This window comes from Vicia villosa, linkage group LG5 (assembly GCF_029867415.1).
Source record: "Vicia villosa cultivar HV-30 ecotype Madison, WI linkage group LG5, Vvil1.0, whole genome shotgun sequence".
Classification (NCBI taxonomy): Eukaryota; Viridiplantae; Streptophyta; class Magnoliopsida; order Fabales; family Fabaceae; genus Vicia; species Vicia villosa.
The window spans coordinates 34,171,746-34,190,705 of NC_081184.1; the positions used below are offsets into that span (position 1 = coordinate 34,171,746).

Consider the following 18,960-nt stretch of genomic DNA (forward strand, 5'->3'; position numbering starts at 1 on the left):
ATACACTATGCTCTCTATGCAGAATTCGAACCCGTCAATGCAGTTGAGGCATTGAAGGATTCGAAGTGGGTGAAAGCAATGACTGAGAATTTGTAGTCCATCAAAGACAACAACACTTGGTCACTTGTCAAATTGCCTCAAGGAAAGAAGGAAATTGATGTGAAGTAGATATACAAGATGAAGTGTAATCCCAAAGGTGTAGTAACTCGACACAAGGCAAGGCTTGTGGGGAAAGAATTTCTTCAGAAGGAAGGAATTGTCTTCGATGAAGTTTTTGCACTTGCTTTTAGGATCAAAACAATTAGGTTGGTTGTTGGTCTGGCGAACATTAATAATTGGCACATATATCAGATGGATGTAAAATGTGCATTCCTGAATGCCCCTTTAGACGAAGAAGTCTATGTTGTACAACCAGTTGGGTTTGTGAAACACGACAAAGAGAGAAGGTGTAAAGGCTGCATAAAGTCCTGTATGGACTTAAACAAACTCCAAGAGCTTGGAATAGGAATATTTATAGTTTCCTAAGGGAGAAGAAATTTGTGAAGTTCACAATTGAGCATGGAGTATCTGTAAGAAGAAGCAAGAGTGAATTTCTTATACTATGTCTCTATGTCAATGAGTTGTTGATAATAGGTAGTGTGGTGTCGTTTTCTTTACCTCCCCGTTTCACTTGGGAGGACGGCACGCTAGACCCTTCACGCGAAATTTGGAAGGAGAATGCGCCCGTGGCGGGATGAATTTTGTTTCAGTTCTTCCTACGATATCACACGAACTTTTTAATTATCCTACGAGTAGGAGAGGGGAAAAAGATCTCAAATTAACCCTAGGAGTTTGCTAAGTGTGGGGATTCACCTAGACTAGACATTTTGGAGTTCGGGGGATCGGTTATACATAGGGAAGAGTTTAAGCACCCTACATATCCGTAGTACTCTACAGGAACCTTCTCTGTGTCAATGTGATTGTGTTTACTGCTAATGATTGGGAAAGTTTCTCTTTTGTATTAGGAGAAGGAATTAAATTGATTAAGAAAGACAGACAAACAGACTATTTTTGGTATTTTATTAGCTCGCTGAGATTCCTTGTGAACCTTGTCATACCCCAATTTTTGACCCATACATTTCGGTCCACTAAATCAGTTGCATATCATTCATTCATTCATTCACTAGGGTTTGATTTCAAATAAGTGATGTGTATGCAATTTAAGGTCTTCACAGTGGTTTCGAGACTTTTTAAGACAAAAATCATCTGGTTTCTTTTTGCTTGAGCACTGGTCCATGTGAATTAAAATTTGATTTCTCCTTAATTGTTTATCAAGACGTGGTGCTTTGTTCATCTTGTGTGACTTAAAGAGCTAGGAATTAAAATTTGAAAGATACGGGGATTTCATCGGTTTGACGATGAATTTGAGGTATTCAAAATTTATCAAGACATTTGGTTCAAGCAATACAAGAGACGGACAAAAAGTCTTGGTTGATCTTCGAATGTGATGAAGAGAATCAAAGAAGTTTTCAAAGAGGTCCTAAAGATGATTTCAAAATTGTTACTAATTGTTTGGTTTACATGCCATACCAATTACTACAACAAAAAAAACAAACTTTGGGTTTGAAAGTTATGCTACTTAGTGGTATATCAAGATTATGGTTATGGTGTTGAAAGTGAGACGAATCCTAATTATATTTGACGATTGGCTTAAAAGAGAATGTAGTGCATAAGATCGTGAAATTTTGATTGACATAAGTTCTTCGTTTGATCAAGACATTCCATTGGAAGTCATTTAGTCAAAGGGTTGAACCTAAACACCCCTTTAAGGATTAAGGGCTTCATTTATCAAAGATGCTGATTCAATCATCCATTTAAGAATTATTTTGTCATGTTCATTGGTTTATGGATGAAATTACGTTTCTTTACATAAAGAATTTGGAATTGAGTGTCAATTTGCAAAAGAATGGCAAGTATTTGATTCAAGAATCCAAAAGACAAAATTCACAAGAAAAGTTTCTTTAGTGAATTTACAAGAGAAACTCCTTAAACTTACAAAGAATATATAGCTTTTGTAAAGTCCCAAAATCTAAACCAAAAGCGACAAAACTTTTCAAGTTACATAACAAAATCTGATTCTAATCCTTTTTTTTAGCTTTTGCAACAAGTCTTCAAGCATTTGACCTTCATGTCTTAAGCAAGTTCTTTCCCCAAGTTTTACCATGCTCCATGAAGTTTACCTTGAATCAAAAAGAAAAGTCAGGAGAATTGTTTAAAGCACAAGGCCCATTTACATGATTCAAGCAAGATAAAAATCAGCAGGATTTTGTTTATGCAGGCCCAAAGTTCATGACTCGCCCAAGGCTTTGCTATCCATAAAAAAAAACAACAAAAGGAAGTCTGCTGACATGTCCTTGCCACGCTGCTGCCTGTACGAGAATTGGCAAAGGAAATTCAAATTTCATGAAGGATAAACATGAGCACATGGGAAAATCCGAAAATAGCACAAAAATGGCAAAAAAAAACAAAACGCTGCTGTGTGAAGAAATACTACAGATTTTCCCGATTTGTTTCCAAACCTAAACAAATATCCATCCAACCCTAGAATCATTCCCAAACCTAAGTACTATATATATACTGTTTCATTAAGGAGAAAGGGGATCGGTAGTCACCACAAAAAACTCAGAAAAACTCCCCATTCACCTCACTAAAGGCTCTCCATTCTCACTAAAAAAAATCAGTAGAGTTTCACACTGAAACTTTGCTTGATTGAGCCTAAAACCCTTGCATTCGACCAAATATACAGAGCTAGAGGAAGAAGATTCAGCAAACAAAACAAACCAGAAAGAGAAGGTATACAAGTTTTATCTGAAATACCTCATTCTATTGTTGTTCTGATGTAGACATAAAAAAAACCAAACAGCATAGTAGATTTAGAGTTGACTGTAAGATAAGGTTTTTCTCGTGTTTATCACTTGTTTTCTCCTTAAGTTTGTAGTTATTATTTCTTTCTGATGCCTTGTTTAGATATTCACGTTAACCACCGATGAAAGCTAACAGAGACACTGGCTTCAAGCTAGAACTCTTTACCGCTGAGGCTTCATTTTTTTTCTGCATTCAGTTTTTACTGTATAAGAAATAATCAGCAGTTCATTTTGTGTTTAAAATTCTAAAACATAAACCGTGTTTTGCTTTCCCTATACAAGTAATACTCAGTTCGTTTTATTCAAGCAATAAACCAGTTAATAAAAATTTAATTTTGAACTTACCACTTGAAGACCGAGAATGATCCAAATGCAATCGTGATCGTTTTACATCACTTGATTCGCAATGGATACCGGTCGATTCGGCGTGAGGGCACACTCGCCTTTGTTCAACTTTCGCATTGCTCCGCCTTTACTATATTTGTTTCACTTCGATTTGAGGAAAAGGAAAGACCGAGAATGATCCATACGCAATCGTGATCGTTTTGCGTCATACGATTCGCAATGGAGACCGGTTGATTGGGTATGAGAGCGCATTCGTTTCTGTTTAACTTTTACAATGCTACATCTCTGTCGATTCGCCGTGAGAGACCAAGCGAGAGCATAACAACCGCGTTTCTTTGCTGTTGAATCGAGAGAGACAGAGGTTTCTTTTGAAAACGATAACGAGAGAGATAGAGTCGGAGAGTGTGAACGGTGAGAGCGCCGTTGAAGGAGAGATTAGGGGTTTTCAAACCTAATTGAATCCTGTTTCTCAGATTTTAGAGAGTTGGGTTTCGGATCCGGGTCAGTCCGACCGGGTCACCCTGTGTCCAACATATTTTTGGGCCTCACACTTTTCCTTTAGGCCTTCACCCTTCCATTCGAGTTTCAAACCCCCCTTTGGCCCAAACTTACTTGTTTTTTTTCTTTTTCTTTAATGTTTATAGTAAAATTAAATGAGAGATTTAGATATTTTCTTATTTCATTTTATTTAAATATTTTCAAAAAAAGACCAAGATATTTTAGATATATGCTTAGATTTCTTTCAATATATTTTAAAATTATTAAAAAGTTTCTTCTCTACTTAGTTACTAATCTATTAGAAATAACCCTTATTTGTGTAGATCTATTATTGTTTTTGTATCCCCTTGTGTATGCTTGTCTTGTGTTTGTTTCTCTTTAGTCATTCATATTTAGACTTTATTCTTAACTAATCAAGATAAAAATGAATGCCCGATTAAAATTTACCTTTCAAGATAAGTTTCAAACACTTGATCAACATCAAGTTTTTTTTTCCGTTACGCTTTATACTCCATCCTTATACTTAAAAAATGTCATAATAAAAGTCTTGGTCAACACCAAGTGTCTTTTTTTTAAAACAAAAATGTTCCTTCCCCATTTTCAAAATTCCAAAGTTTTCTTTAAAAATAATCAAATTGGATTTGATCTATAATGGATGAATCAAGAGGGGTTTGTACGTACTTGTACAAATTGCTCTAAAGCATTTAGGCGATGGCCGTTAAGCTTTTGTTTGAATGCTTAGATTCCATTAAAGATCCTTAAAATTTGATTTGTCTCACCTTTTTTCTTCAAAACACTTTTTGATAATCAAATTGAATTTGGTTTATAATGGATGAATCAAGAGGGGTTTGTACGTACTTGTACAATTTGCTCTAAAGCATTTAGGCGATGGCCGTTAAGCTTTTGTTTGAATGCTTAGATTCCATTAAAAACCTAAAACTCAATTTTTCCGATCTTTCAACAAACCATTAAAATTAAACAATTTCAACTCATTAAAACTTTCCTTTTCATAAACAAATATTGGTCAATACGAAACTCTTTTTTTCCAACTTGTTTTTTTATATATAAAAGAATACTCTAATAAATTGAATTGAGTTTGATCTATAATGGATGAATCAAGAGGGGTTTGTACGTACTTGTACAAGTTGCTCTAAAGCATTTAGGCGATGGCCGTTAAGCTTTTGTTTGAATGCTTAGATTCTATTAAAGACCCTTTAACTTAGTTTGCACCACTTTTTCATAAAGAGCGACTCATACATCGTTCATTAAAATCAATCAACCAAAATTCGTAGTTTTATTTCGAACTACGATTGCTCTGACTTTCCCATTGCACTAGGGAATACGTAGGCACAAGATACAAATGTCTTGGCGAGCACGATAATAAAAACTTTAATTTTCTTCCTTTCAAACCTAATAAAGAATGCAAGTAAGTATTTCGCTAACAATTAATCACAAGAATAACTAAATGGGTCCCATCGAGTACGATGGAGGTAAGGGGTGCTAATACCTTCCCCTTGCTTAACCGACTCTCGAACCCAAATTTGGTTACGAAGACCATCTTGTCCCTTTTATCTTTCTTCGTGGGTTTTATCATTATTTTCCCTTCCCTTTTGGGATAAATAAAATTTGGTGGCGACTCTGTATTTCGAATGTGCAAACGCTCGAATATTTTTGGCCGGCCGCTACAAACCTCATGCCTACATATCCCTAATGGAAGTCAGAGCTTAATGTAGTTCGGGGAACTAATTAGGGAAATTAAAATATTTTTTGGTGCCTTGCTTGAAGCTCAAGGTTGAAGATTTGAATTAAATCTCTGTTTACAGTAAAGAGACATGAAGTCATCTTTATAGAGAGGTATTTCTACTATTCCACCACAAACATTTTAAAGTGACAGAAAAGCTGAATTCATTTCATTAAGATAGGGACCTTACTTGTATGTTTGCAACTATGCCAGTCGCGTTCTCTTAAATGAAAGAAGGATTCTCATCCAAATTAGGGAAAGTGTACAAGTCTGGGTTTGTTTGCCTCAGAGCATGCCTTTCAGAGTCCTAAATGGGAGAATGTTTGAAATTGAAATTGAAATTGAAATTGAAATGTTGAAATGTTTGTTTGAATGTGGTGAGATAGGAGAAAGATCTCTTTTTAGAGATAAGCTATGTCTATCTATTGTTTGAAAGATTTGATTTTTTAGCTGGCTTGTATGAGGCCCAAGCTTTAGGCTTTTGATTGATTTATTTTATTGACTCTGGGAGATAACTCCACTGGGGATTAACTACAGGGAATTTGTGTTCTGTACAAAGCCCAGAATTGAGGCTGACTTTAGTTGGAGAGTATTTATTTGGTGGATTTTATTTGGTGTTCTGTACAAAGCCCATAATTGTGGCTGACTCTACTTAGGGAGACACTATTTTTGTGCCTTGTATGAAGCCCAAGGTTGTGGCTAACTGCTGCGGGAACTGATTTTTTGAATACTATGGATGACTCCATTTTATGCCTTGTACAAAGCCCAAGGTTGTGGCTGACTCTTAACTGAGAAAATCATTGATTTATGCCTTGTATGAAGCCCAAGGTTGTGGCTATTTTGGCTAGGGAAAAACATTATTTTCTGCCTTGTACAAAGCCCAAGGTTGTGGCGGACTCTTAAAGAAACTGAGTATGAATGACTTTATAGGGAAAATATCCTTGAGATTAGGAATCTTTGACACGGGAAATGTGGTTTATCTGCCTTGTACAAAGCCCAAGGTTGTGGCTACTTAATGACGAAGGACTCATTGGGGGAGTTTTATTATGCTGGAGGATTTATATATTAAAAGATTGAATTTTTGGAAGCTAACCCTTTCCAGGGATTTTTGACTTAGCTGGGGAAATTATCTTTTGAAAGAATGAATTTTTGGAAGCTAACCCTTTCCAGGGATTTTTGTTAAAATGAAGGAATGTGTGGAGGCTAACCCTTTCCAAGGGTTTTTATTAATGGCAGAAAGATTATCTAATTGAGACTTCTTGTTTAAAGCCCAAGATTAAGGCTGACTCTTGCTGAGGATAAGCAAATATGGATCCTAGACTCTGCTAAGGGATATTGATGAAGATAAGGGTGACAGAGACTGTCCATGTCTCTCATTCCAAAAGGTGTACTCAATATGAGATTGAGTCAATCTTAGCTTGTTTAAAGTCTGGTTTAAAGTGGAAGAAACTCACCAGGATAGGCTAAAAGGTAACTAAAGACCTATTCCTATGTTTATAAGAAACCTGATGGGTCCTTGTATACGAGCTCAAGAGGAAGCTGGAAATGCTTTTAAGAAGCCTGTGGGTCCTTGTACAAAGCCCAAGAGGAGGCTAATCGAGGGTCATCGAGGGTCCTTGTTATAGCACAAGAGAAAGCTATGTGGTTTTGAACTTATTTTGGCTTTAAGCAAAAGGGTAAGAGGTTTCACTGGGAATAATTCCTCTTGGGTGGATGTATCATATTTTTTGTTCTAAGGCTTTTTCAAGATGTTTCACCGGGAATAATTCATCTTGAGGGTTTGAACTAAAGATCTCTAATTAGGAAAGAGCCTTCACCGGGAAGACATTCTCAATCCTAGGCCATAGTCCTATAATATATATATATATATATATATATATATATATATATATATATATATATATATATATATATATATATATATATATATATATAGTTTAACTGTCCTAGGGTTTACACTCAGACGTAGTTTTAATATATAAACAGTTCTATATTTGACAGTAATTTAAATAAAGACTGTAAATTGAAAGCTTGTAAAGCCTAACCTGGATGGAGTGGGGGCCTTTGAAGAAGTATATACAAATCCTTACCAGCAGTTTTGTTGATAACAGTTTAATATTTATGATAAATAGTTAAGGGTTTTATCATAAAATTATTCACAAAAATGATTAGGTTTAAAATCAAATGAAAATGTTTAGTTAAAAGTATTTAGAAATACTTAAAAATATACCATTTTAAACCTAATAAAAATACATGAAATAAATAATATTTTTGTGATTTTTTTGATTATTCATAAAATAGACATGTTAAATGATAAGTGTATGAAAAATGAAGAAAAAATAATTTAATTTGATAGGTGAAATAATTATGTGAAGTTGTAAATAAAATAGAAGAAAAATAGTAGTAAAAAATATGGTTTGGTCTCACCAAGGGTTGAACTCACGCCCTCTTGGTTATCCAACAAAACAATTACCATCTGAGCCACGCGCGTGGACTGATTATCAGAGGTTCCCATGTGTCGAAATAGTCTAGCCTAGTGTGTGTCGAAATGTCGAAGGAGTTGCCTCGACATGTATTTCGACTTAGGCCTAATTTTGTAGTGTTAGCAGAATTAAGTAATTTGGACTTTTGTAGTTTTGGACTTTGGCTTAGGGAGAAAGCAACCTAAAACTGTAAATAGAGGTAGTTACCCATATTTTTGTAATGAGACTTGTATTCACACAATTTGCAGTTGCAAGTGAATAAGATTTTCCACAGTTTGTGGGCAGAGAGAAACTCTGCAGAAAATATTCCTCTTCATTCTCTTATTTTTCAAACCCTAATTCACCTTTCTTCCCAAATTTTATTTCATGTTTCTTTCATTGTCATTGTGTATCGATAAAGAATTACTCAAAGTTGTGGGTTTAATTCCAACAAAAAACCTCTTCTATTTCAATTTTTTAATCCATATAACCTATTTTGGAGTTATTTTTGCGAAATTGTTTTTACTAGGGGTTTATAAATCCCACTAAATGATTGAGACAAAAAAACACTGAAAAGTTACTCTCGTAGATGAGAGGTAGCCTGAGTCATTCTTTAATAATTGTTATTCTATCTATCATATAAGAAAAAATTATGTTTTGGAAAAGAAAAAACTAACCTTGCTTCTTCCACAACATGTTACACATGTTCTTTAAAAGGGTTCATCTATTTTCTTTCCAACAACATAATTGTCTTTACACTTCCATCCATTAAACTGTTATCTTTTCTTCTTTTAATGTAGATTTTTCAATCTTCTCTTACATTCCCTGCACGTCTAATCTCTATGCACCATAAACCAAATTTCAAATACCTTCTATTCTTTTAAACTTCTTTTATGTTTTTGATATATAGTGTTGTCAAATCTCTTGATTTACTATGCTCATTTCCTAGAGCATTGCTTACACCCTACCATAGTCAGATCATTTGGTTACTACTACCAACTATGTTGTTTTCTCCCTAAAACTACATTTCAATCTCCTCTTTCAAAACCCCTTTGTGACAAACTGGATTAGTATATCTTTTTCCTCCATCCACCATCTTACTTTTACCCTAACCTTGGCCAGGCCTTTTGAGAAAATAGTTGACATTAACGACTGGAAAGAGCTATATAAGTGCTTATCAAGGTTTGTTCATCTGATTCCGTCTTTGACATGTTTGGATCTACTTATTGGAGCTTGTTTTTATAAACTTTTATGCATTGCTTATAAAAATTATTTAACTTTTTCTATCTTATTTTAAAAATAGCTTATAGATAAGCACTTATATAATAGCTTTTAAAAACTAAGCATTCGTTAAGACCACAAACAAGTACATATTCAATGTTTACTGTTTTGCTATTTTATGCTTTTCATATGGTTTTGATACATTTCCAAATTCAGTAGCATATTGTATGTCTTTTTCTACATGTCTACTTTGCAGTAATGAGGTTGCAAAGATTGGTCAGGAATGCAATAACTTTCAGACTTTACATTATTTGAAAGGGAATAAATCATTTGAGTTTTTACTTTTTAGTTGAAGATGGTTATGCTTTTTTGTTAAGTTGTGTGAACTTTGCCTGCAGGTTTGAAGAAGGATTGCATTTGTGGTGGTCGCACTTGAGCTAATCCCTTGAAAATGAGAAAAGAAAGAAAGGTGCTGGGACTTACACTCTATTAGAGGCCCATTGAAAATGATTTACTGTTTATGAAAAAAAATAATTGAAAATGAAATGATACAGGGTTTTGTTGTCTGAAAACCTTGATCGTCTGTTTAATCGGAGATTTGAAAAACAATTTTGGAAATTGACCAAAGTCAACCTAATTAAGGTAAAGACAAAATCCATACCTAATTAAGACCTAAATGATTAGGGTTTTATCATAAAATTATTCACAAAAATGATTAGGTTTAAAATCAAATGAAAATGTTTATTTAAAAGTATTTAGAAATACTTAAAAATATACCATTTTAAACCTAATAAAAATACATGAAATAAATAATATTTTTGTGATTTTTTTGATTATTCATAAAATAGACATGTTAAATGATAAGTGTATGAAAAATGAAGAAAAAATAATTTAATTTGATAGGTGAAATAATTATGTGAAGTTGTAAATAAAATAGAAGAAAAATAGTAGTAAAAAATATGGTTTGGTATCACCAAGGGTTGAACTCACGCCCTCTTGGTTATCCAACAAAACAATTACCATCTGAGCCACGCGCGTGGACTGATTATCAGAGGTGCCCATGTGATTATTGTCGCTACCGCGAAAAATGGATCAGAGTCGCCACTAATATATTTATCCCATCGCGGGAAAGGAATATCAGGAACCTAACTCGAATAAGAACAAGGTCTTTCGACCAGAGAACAGGGCACGAGAGTCGGTTACGCAAGGGGAAGGTGCTAGCACCCCTCACGCCCATCGTACTCGATGGTATCCACCTATGTTTATTTCTATCTAAAGGGTGTCTAATGTCTAAAACCTAAATGCGAATGAATGCAAAAGAAACACGGGGAAAAGAAGGAATTATTTACAAGTGTGCTCGCTTAGGCCCCGCGACCCAATGCCTACGTATCCCTTACAAGGAATCAGAGCGACCATAGTTCGGCTCCATAGTTTCCATTTGTTTTGTGTTTTTTAGTTGAACAGAGGTTAAGGTCACAATCCACGATGCTCGACCTTTGGAGACTTATACGCCTACTTTGGAATGGACTCAACATGTTCTTAAGCGCCTAACAAGGCAAAAGAGTGAACTTGGGTTTGTGTTTTTTATGTAACTACATGATGAACAAAACCCAATACAAGGTTTCGCACCACTTCGTCACTTTGTTTTAATTCGAGCCTTTATTAAGTGTTTTAAATGTTTTTGGTTGGGTATTTTTTAAGGGAATTTACTTTGCGATTAGAATCACATAAAAATGTATAATGATCGAGAAGCAGATTAGTGAATGAATCCCACCCACTTCTATCCCATTATATAATGTTTGAGAAACAGATTAGGGAATGAATCCCACTCATTTCTATCCCATTAATTAATGTTTGAGAAACAGATTAGGGAATGAATCCCACTCATTTCTCTCCCATTAAATAGTGACCGAGAAACAGATTAGGGAATGAATCCCACTCATTTCTATGCCACTAAGTGATTGAGAAACAGATTAGGGAATGAATCCCACTCATTTCTCTATCGCTTTCTTAATGTGATTCGTATCTTTATTTATTAGTGTTTTAATGTTGAAAAAGAAAAAGAATGAACAAAGGGGAACTAACCTATTCTCTAATCTAAGTTATTCTATTCTACAAATGGCCCTAGGGTCAAGGATAAGGGATCTCTACCTATGTTATCATGCATAGATTACAACCTAAGTTGTTCTATGTGACTAATCTTAATGAAGATTGAAGTCACCGCCCTAAGGGAACATGGTAAGCATATGGTAAGAGATAAGAAAAGCAACAAGCAAGGTAGGTGACTCAATGAAGTCCCTAACCAAGTCTACTCCTAAGAGAGACTACACATAATGAATCCCAAGAGAAAACAATCCACAAAAGGTGAAGGAAGAACAAACAAGTGTCGCCTCTTAAACTAACAACAATCAAAGTGTAAAAGAAGAGGAAAAGCATGAGAAAGAGGGAAGAAAGCCCTAGGGCAGTAGCAAATCAAGGAAATTAGTGTCCTAAATCAAACACAAAAGCATCATGGCATCACACGAAAATATTCACAAGAAGTTACCAATGTATCGCATGAATCGGCACTTAACAATTAGCGAACAAACATCAATTAATCAAAACAAAAAGCAAATGAACACATGGCCTAAGCTTGAGGTCAGTAGCATTACATGGCATTTATAGGTCTAAGACCTTATACCAATCTATGTTAGTCAATTAGCTTGAAACAACACAAAGTTCTAACAAAAACTAGACAAAACTAGGTCAAAACTAGTTAGTAAGTTCAAATGGTGAATGAAGTTAGAAAAATGGCATCAAATGATAGAATTCAGTAGCAATTAGCCTCTAATAGGTGTCTAAACAATCAAAAAATCAAGTCAAGAAGTCTCATACAAAATTATAGGTCATTTGGGCAAGTTATGATACAATCGTTAATCAAAAGCAAGTTGTTTACATGTAAGAAAGGAACATTCAATCAAAATAAGAAGACACGACTAAAAAATCTAATTCCAGGTCTTAGGACCTCTAAACATCCCTAATTATATGTACAAAAAGTATCTAAGGCCATTTCATAAATGCAAAGCAAATTATAGGTCAAATTCACATGGTTATCCGTTTAGAAACGCACATTAGTCGGGTATAGAAAACCTAATGAAAACCTAACCAAAATGTGGAATTGGACTTTCATTTTTTACACACAATATCATGGATTAGTCTACAGTAGCCATACAAAAATTTGTGATTAAACTCTGATCCTAAGGTATTAAACAAAATTGATTTGCAAAATCTATCAAAACCAAAGGAAACATGAACATACCAAAGTAAATGATTTATTAAAAATGTACAACTAATCCCTATAAATCTATAAAAATACTACAATTATGTACACACATAGGAGTATCTAAAACATATTTTTTCACATTTTTTATTTGAACCAAAACAGATTTATGAGTCAAAAGTTAGAGGTAAGACAACATTAAAACAAAACCTAAATCTGCCTAACAGGGGGTGTAGTAGTAATAACATTTGAACTGCAACCTAATTATAGGCGCGTTTGGGCCTAGCTTCAGGGGGTGCAGAAAGCGAAGAAGCAATAGACCCACATGCTAATCAAGGGCGTGGCCCACCAGTGCACAAACACATTTCCATTTTTATTATTCCACTTTTTTATTCCAATCTTATTCAGCATGTGTTATCATCAATTTATTATATGTTTTTGTGTGAAAAATGCATGTAACAAATATCAATGGGTCATGGGGACTTAAGTCATAAAATACAAATGAATTGCTCAGCCAATCAGAATGTTACACAACATGGCTCAATGATTAGAGTAAAACAAAAAATGCAAAAAGATGGGAAGCATGAGCCAATTACAACGCGCCACGTAAGCACAGGTGGGGGGAAATATCACAGACACGCAGACGCCGGAGATGCCCTCTCCGGTCGTCTTCTCCGGCCTTACTCACGGCGGCGACGAGTGAAAAAACTCAGAAAAGCGCAGGACCAACGTCTCCCGACTCGGTTTTCGCCGCTGAATCTGAATCTACCATTGATTTCTACTAATTCTTTCTCTAACACGTAAACCGAATCACACTTGTAAACCCTAACATTCAAGATCTCCCCTAAAACACACAAAATTGGTACCAATGCAAACCTCATGCTACAAGGAATTCTACTACGCCATTCATACATTCATACAGAGACCATATCTTGCAAACCGAATCTATGTTCAAAGAAAGCATATTCATGCACCATATGCAACACATACAATGAAAACATGGCGGTCTAATTGTCCTAACCCAATCCATGATGACGGGTTCCAGGCCTATACATGCTTCTAATGCAAGGGAAAAAGAATCTTACTTGGAGAAGTCTTGATCAAGATTTGAAAGAAAATTATACAGCTGCGTTCCAATCCTTGCTCCTTGAGAATGATGATGATGATTTGCAGTGGTGAATGAGTGCGCACTTGAGAAGTGAACTCAATACTTGCAGCTTAAATGATGAGGATACTTGCTTCTCTTGAAAGTGATAATCACAAAATGATTATGGAGATGATTGATGAAGATGATGGTGATGCTTTGAAGCTCGTATCAAGTTTCGATTGAAGCCATAATGGTGATTGAAAGGTGATGAAGATGATGATTGTGTGAGAATGAAGATGAAGGTTGATGAGTTTGTTACAAAATTGTAATAAACTTTGTAGAGAGAGAAAGAAGAGTGATGAGAGAAAAATGAGAGCTTTGTGAAAAAATGAAAATGAATCCTCTCCTATTTGTGAAGATGAACTTTGTTTTATATGTGAGTGTATTGTTGTATGGTGGAGTTGCAAGTAGTGGATCTTTCTCAACAACTTAATGTGCAAGTTGTTCCTTTTGTAGTAAAACTTTTGCGTGCTTTTCAAATGTATCACATGCTTGGCTATTTTTTGAGTAAGGATGAAATAATGCACTTGTCTTATGCTAAGCTAGTATACTATGCCCGTGCTCAACCATTGCTGCAAAAATTCCAGTCCCCACTTGGTGCCAAAAACTGCCCATGAAGCTCCTTTGATGCCTTACTTTATGCCCTGGTAACTCAGCCTCTATACCACCATTTGATCCACTCTTTGGAGCATTATAAAGAGGGTGCGACAATGTGTAATATTGGTGTTGGGAACCTTTGGAAATAGTGATTGGAAGCATAAAAAAAAACTTCAAACTTCTGTTGATGAGGAGTTTCACCACGCGCGCTTGCAACCTGCTTCTGGCTTAGCATTTATGTCAACATAGACCTTTGTAAGGGCATGACTTTAGATGTCTCCATCTTGGTCCACACATGTTCAGAATTAGTGATCTTGGGCTCATTAGATAGAGGACGTGGCAAAGAGTGGTTTAATATCAATCTTGATCCATATGGAGGTTCGTAGGGCTTTAAAATTGATCTCAAAGTTGACACGCCATGTGTTTGATAGAATGCATGCGCGTGACCTGGATTTCTGCCCAGCCAGATGCCCACCTTTGCCTAGTGTGAGAGTGTGACTTTGAAGCTTCATGATTGATTCAATATCCATCCAAATGTCTTGATTCTTGTTTCATTGTGTAGATGTCATGGCAATGAGTAGGTACACACCACGTTTTCACTAAATGGACTTTTATATTTCTCTGAAATCAACCTCAAAATTAGCACACCACGTGCTTGATGAAACGTGTCACGCTGCCCAGAATTTTGCCTCACACTATGACTTGTGTTCCAATGGAAACATCCAACTTCAAACCTCCATAACTTTTGCTCCAAACATCTTTTGAAAATAATTCCAACTACAAACTTGTAGTATGCCATGAGATGAATACTTTTGATGTTGAGCCTGTCTTGAAGTTCTTCCCCCTGCCACATGTAAATTGGTGCTGAAGTGGACTACTCAACCAAAATAAAAAACTCCAAAATATTTCTAAGTTTTTTCCACTTTCCTTTTTTGGACTTTACATTTTAACCACCTTCCATATTTAGAAACTTTTGATTAAACTTTGATTTTACTTATTCCTTTGATTTTTCTTGAGCAATTTCCACCAAAAGTTAATATTGGACAGTTGATTTCGACTTTGACCAAAAAGTAAATTTTTCCTGATTTTTCTGATTCCAGATGACTTCCCGATTAATCAGTTTCCGATCCGATTCTCAATCAGTTTTCAACCAAAGAAGCTTCAATGAACATTTCTTCAGGACAACCACATTTCACATTCAAAAGCACCTCCTGATTAAATTTTGACCAAAAAGTCAACAAGGTTGACTTTGGTCAAAAACCTGATTAACTTGAGATTTGTATCTTTTAAACAGAGCTTTGACTCGGAGAGAATGAAACCCTGATTTTAGGAGAACTTCAATGGAAATGAGGCCATATAACCAGACTTCAAGCCTTCTCTTTTGAACCAAGGTATCTCCCACATAGAAGCTCTTTTTCATTAGTTCTGACTCGTCACCATGATATGGATGAATGTAGTGGATGAATGACCTACATGAGGTATGTACATGAATGTAATATGAAAGCCAATTGGATATAAATAAATGGGCAAATTTTGGGGTGCAACAGCTGCCCCTATTCAATCTTCTTGGACCTGAATGTACAAACACCTTGGGTTTCAGACATTTGAGGTGCGAGTGGATTGAATACCCGAAGGTACCATCAAAATTTGCATTCTGCGGTACAGCAAAGAGCATTGAATATTATCAAGAGATACCAGCCAAAGGCGGACCAAACAGATTGCTAACCTTAGTTAGACTTGAAAGAGACACAACTGTAAAGTGACTCTTTAAGAAAGCAACCATCCGTATACGACTCTACCAAACTGCTAACCTTAGTTAGACTTGGAAAAAGAGAAGACACCACCATAACGTGACTCCACAAGGAAGAACCATCCTTGGACGACTCTACCAAACTGCTAACCTTAGTTAGACTTTGAAAAAGAGAAGACACAACCGTAGCGTGACTCCACAAGGAAGAACCATCCTTAGACGACTCTACCAAACTGCTAACCTTAGTTAGACTTTGAAAAAGAGAAGACACAACCGTAGCGTGGCTCGACAAGGAAGAAACCATCCGTAGACGACTCTACCAAATTGCTAACCTTAGTTAGACTTTGAAAATGAAGACACAACCGTAGCGTGACTCCACAAGGAAGAAACCATCCGTAGACGACTCTACCAAATTGCTAACCTTAGTTAGACTTTGAAAAAGAGACACAACCGTAGCGTGGCTCCAGATCTGAAAAGGTATGCCAATAATCATTGGACTTTATTGAGGAGGACTAGTAATGACTAGACACTATGAGGATGCTTATGAACACTGAATTTGAAAGCGATGCCAATAAACATTGGGCTTTGAAAGCGATGCCAATAACCATTGGGCTTGACTGAAAGAAAGGCTAGTGACAACTAGAATCAATCAGGTGATGCCAGTAAACACTGGGCTTTCAGGAAGATATTGATGCTTGCGAAGCATAAGAATTACATGGATCCCTCAGGCCAAAGGCGGGGTGTAATCTTCAAGAGTGGCATTTATTCGAATTGCCACACACATAGTATGGATTTCAAATGTTTGAAAAATGAGATGGGTTGAATGCCCACCCTCATTCGCACTCTAATCTGCACGCAGCATACGGGAAAATAACCAAGGAAAACTTGCAAGAAGCAAGAGGTATCCCTTATGCAAAAGGCAGTAAGGGGACTCACAAAAAGTGAATACAAAGAGAGGACTGGTGACGACCAGACTCTATTAGATGATGCCAGTAAACACTGGACTTTGAAGGAGGTATTATTATTTACGGAACATAAGAATTACATGGTTCCCTCAGGCCAAAAGGCGGGGTGTAATTCTACAAGGGTGACAATCATTCGAATTGTCACACACAAAGTATGGATTATCCAAACGATTGAACTCAGCAAACGGGAAATAACCAAAGAGACAATGATCTTAATGAAGATTGGCTTTGTATTCAATCCACATTGGAGAGAGAAAGTGAGACTTCTTTTGGGGATATATTACCTTGTGCCTTTGGAGCACGTACGAACTTGGCTTATGTATTGATGCATGTTTGAATTTTTTTCATGGCGTAATGCTCCATATTCATGGAAATGCTACGCGTTTTTGTAGATGCAATGTGAATGCAATGATTACTATATGTTGAGATAACGGGGGCCCTTTAGAGAATATTCCGTCGACTTGTCGATCGAGTTTCGTCTCTGATCTCGGGAGAGGTAAACACCAGGGAGAATCCCCTTAGTGTTAAGAACTCCGTGGGGGTGCCAATAGACATTGGACTTTAACTTGCAAGATATATTTCTTCTTTGACTTGAAGAATACTTCTGACTTCTCACCATGTGCCATAGCTCGGAGAATTTGTAGCTTGAGGAGATTCCCTCAATTTACCATGTTGGGAATGAGAAATCCGGATAAGGAACTCTTTATGGGATGAGTGGAACAACTCCGAGGAGAAATAAACTCCTATACTTGGGGAGAGAATGAATTCTCAGGAGAAATAAACTCCTATGCTCGGGGAGTGACTTTTCCAGGAGAAATAAACTCCTATGCTTGAGGAATGGAATCAACTCTCAGGAGAAATAAACTCCTATGCTTGGGGAGAGAGTAACTTACTGGGGAAAAGCATTATGATACTTCTCCACTCTATGATGGCCAACTGCACTTTACAAGTGAATGATGGTTTCTTCAATACAAACCAAAAAGGTCATGCCCCAGGCCGCCTGACTCATGAAGATATCTGATTTACAAAGATATTTGCCTCGAAAGGATCCTTACACCGCAATTACTTGAGATAATTCTGCCCCAGCATATTCAAGCGCTTGAAATAGTTCCTCATGATCAATGGATCCTCGAAGAGATTTGTCAAATCTCGACATAATTTCCCCAAATTGAGTGAGCTTGAGAGATTCCTCGACGTCGCTACTTCAGATTGATTGAACTCAAGAGAGAGATTCCTCGACTTGATTAATCCTGATTGGTCGAATTTGAGATGTCAAACCTTGATTTGCTTGCCCCAGATAGGCTGAACTCACGAGAGAGATTCCTCGTCGTGACTGCCCCTGATTATGTACATCCCATCAGAATCCTCGAGCTTTACTTCCCTTAAGATCCCACAAATCGTAGAGGTAACTTTACCACACTCAATAGAGTATTCAAAACCTTCGGGATAATCAATCAAAGAGAGTATCTACTGCGCATGCTCAATAGAGTATTCATACTTCTCCCTTCAGGGTAACCAATCAAAGAAGGTATAAACTGATTATGCTCAATGGAGTCTTCAGGCAACATGCCCCTTGATATATTAGTCTCCGGAATGATTTCTTTTTACTCTAAGGAGTTCTCAAGTCCTTTTACTTTGACATGACCAAGCTCTTCATGGATTCTCATCATGGAAACTTCCTTGATGTTTAAGCAAATGTTTTGTATGCAAAAGAATGTTAATTCTAAGTATGATAATTCTAATGCAAAGCCTATGCTAGTCTTGAAGTTTAAAACTTTTTATGCAATGAGGTGGCCACCTCTTGTGAATGAAATGTAAAACGAGCATACGATACCAACATATATGTGTTACACTTCATTGGGAGTCAGTAAACACTATCTCATGGGAGTGCGTCTTCGAAATAAACCCTACTTCAATTAGGACTTTTAAGGTTTGTAACTTGGCCTGGTTCATGGTTTTCAGAAACAAAGGATTTTTAGGCTCGAAATTATTTGGTGCCCACCCCCTTCGTGATGTTCTCCACTCCTAAGTTCAATTAACTCAACATGAGTGCTCATTCCTCACAAGGAATT

At 36.3% G+C, this 18,960-nt stretch overlaps 1 long non-coding RNA gene across 2 annotated transcripts; it reads right to left on the reverse strand.

Annotated features, from left to right (window-relative positions):
• Positions 1-1,670: 1,670 nt before the first annotated feature.
• On the reverse strand, positions 1,671-3,681 carry LOC131606491 (uncharacterized). Of its 2 annotated transcripts, none has more exons than XR_009284852.1 (3): positions 3,249-3,681; positions 2,857-3,090; positions 1,671-2,408 (listed from the first exon to the last, which is right to left on the reverse strand). It is a non-coding gene; the product is annotated as an uncharacterized LOC131606491 (long non-coding RNA). The 2 variants fall into 2 exon arrangements; XR_009284851.1 differs by having other exon boundaries at positions 2,857-3,106.
• Between the last annotated feature and the right edge of the window lie 15,279 nt (positions 3,682-18,960).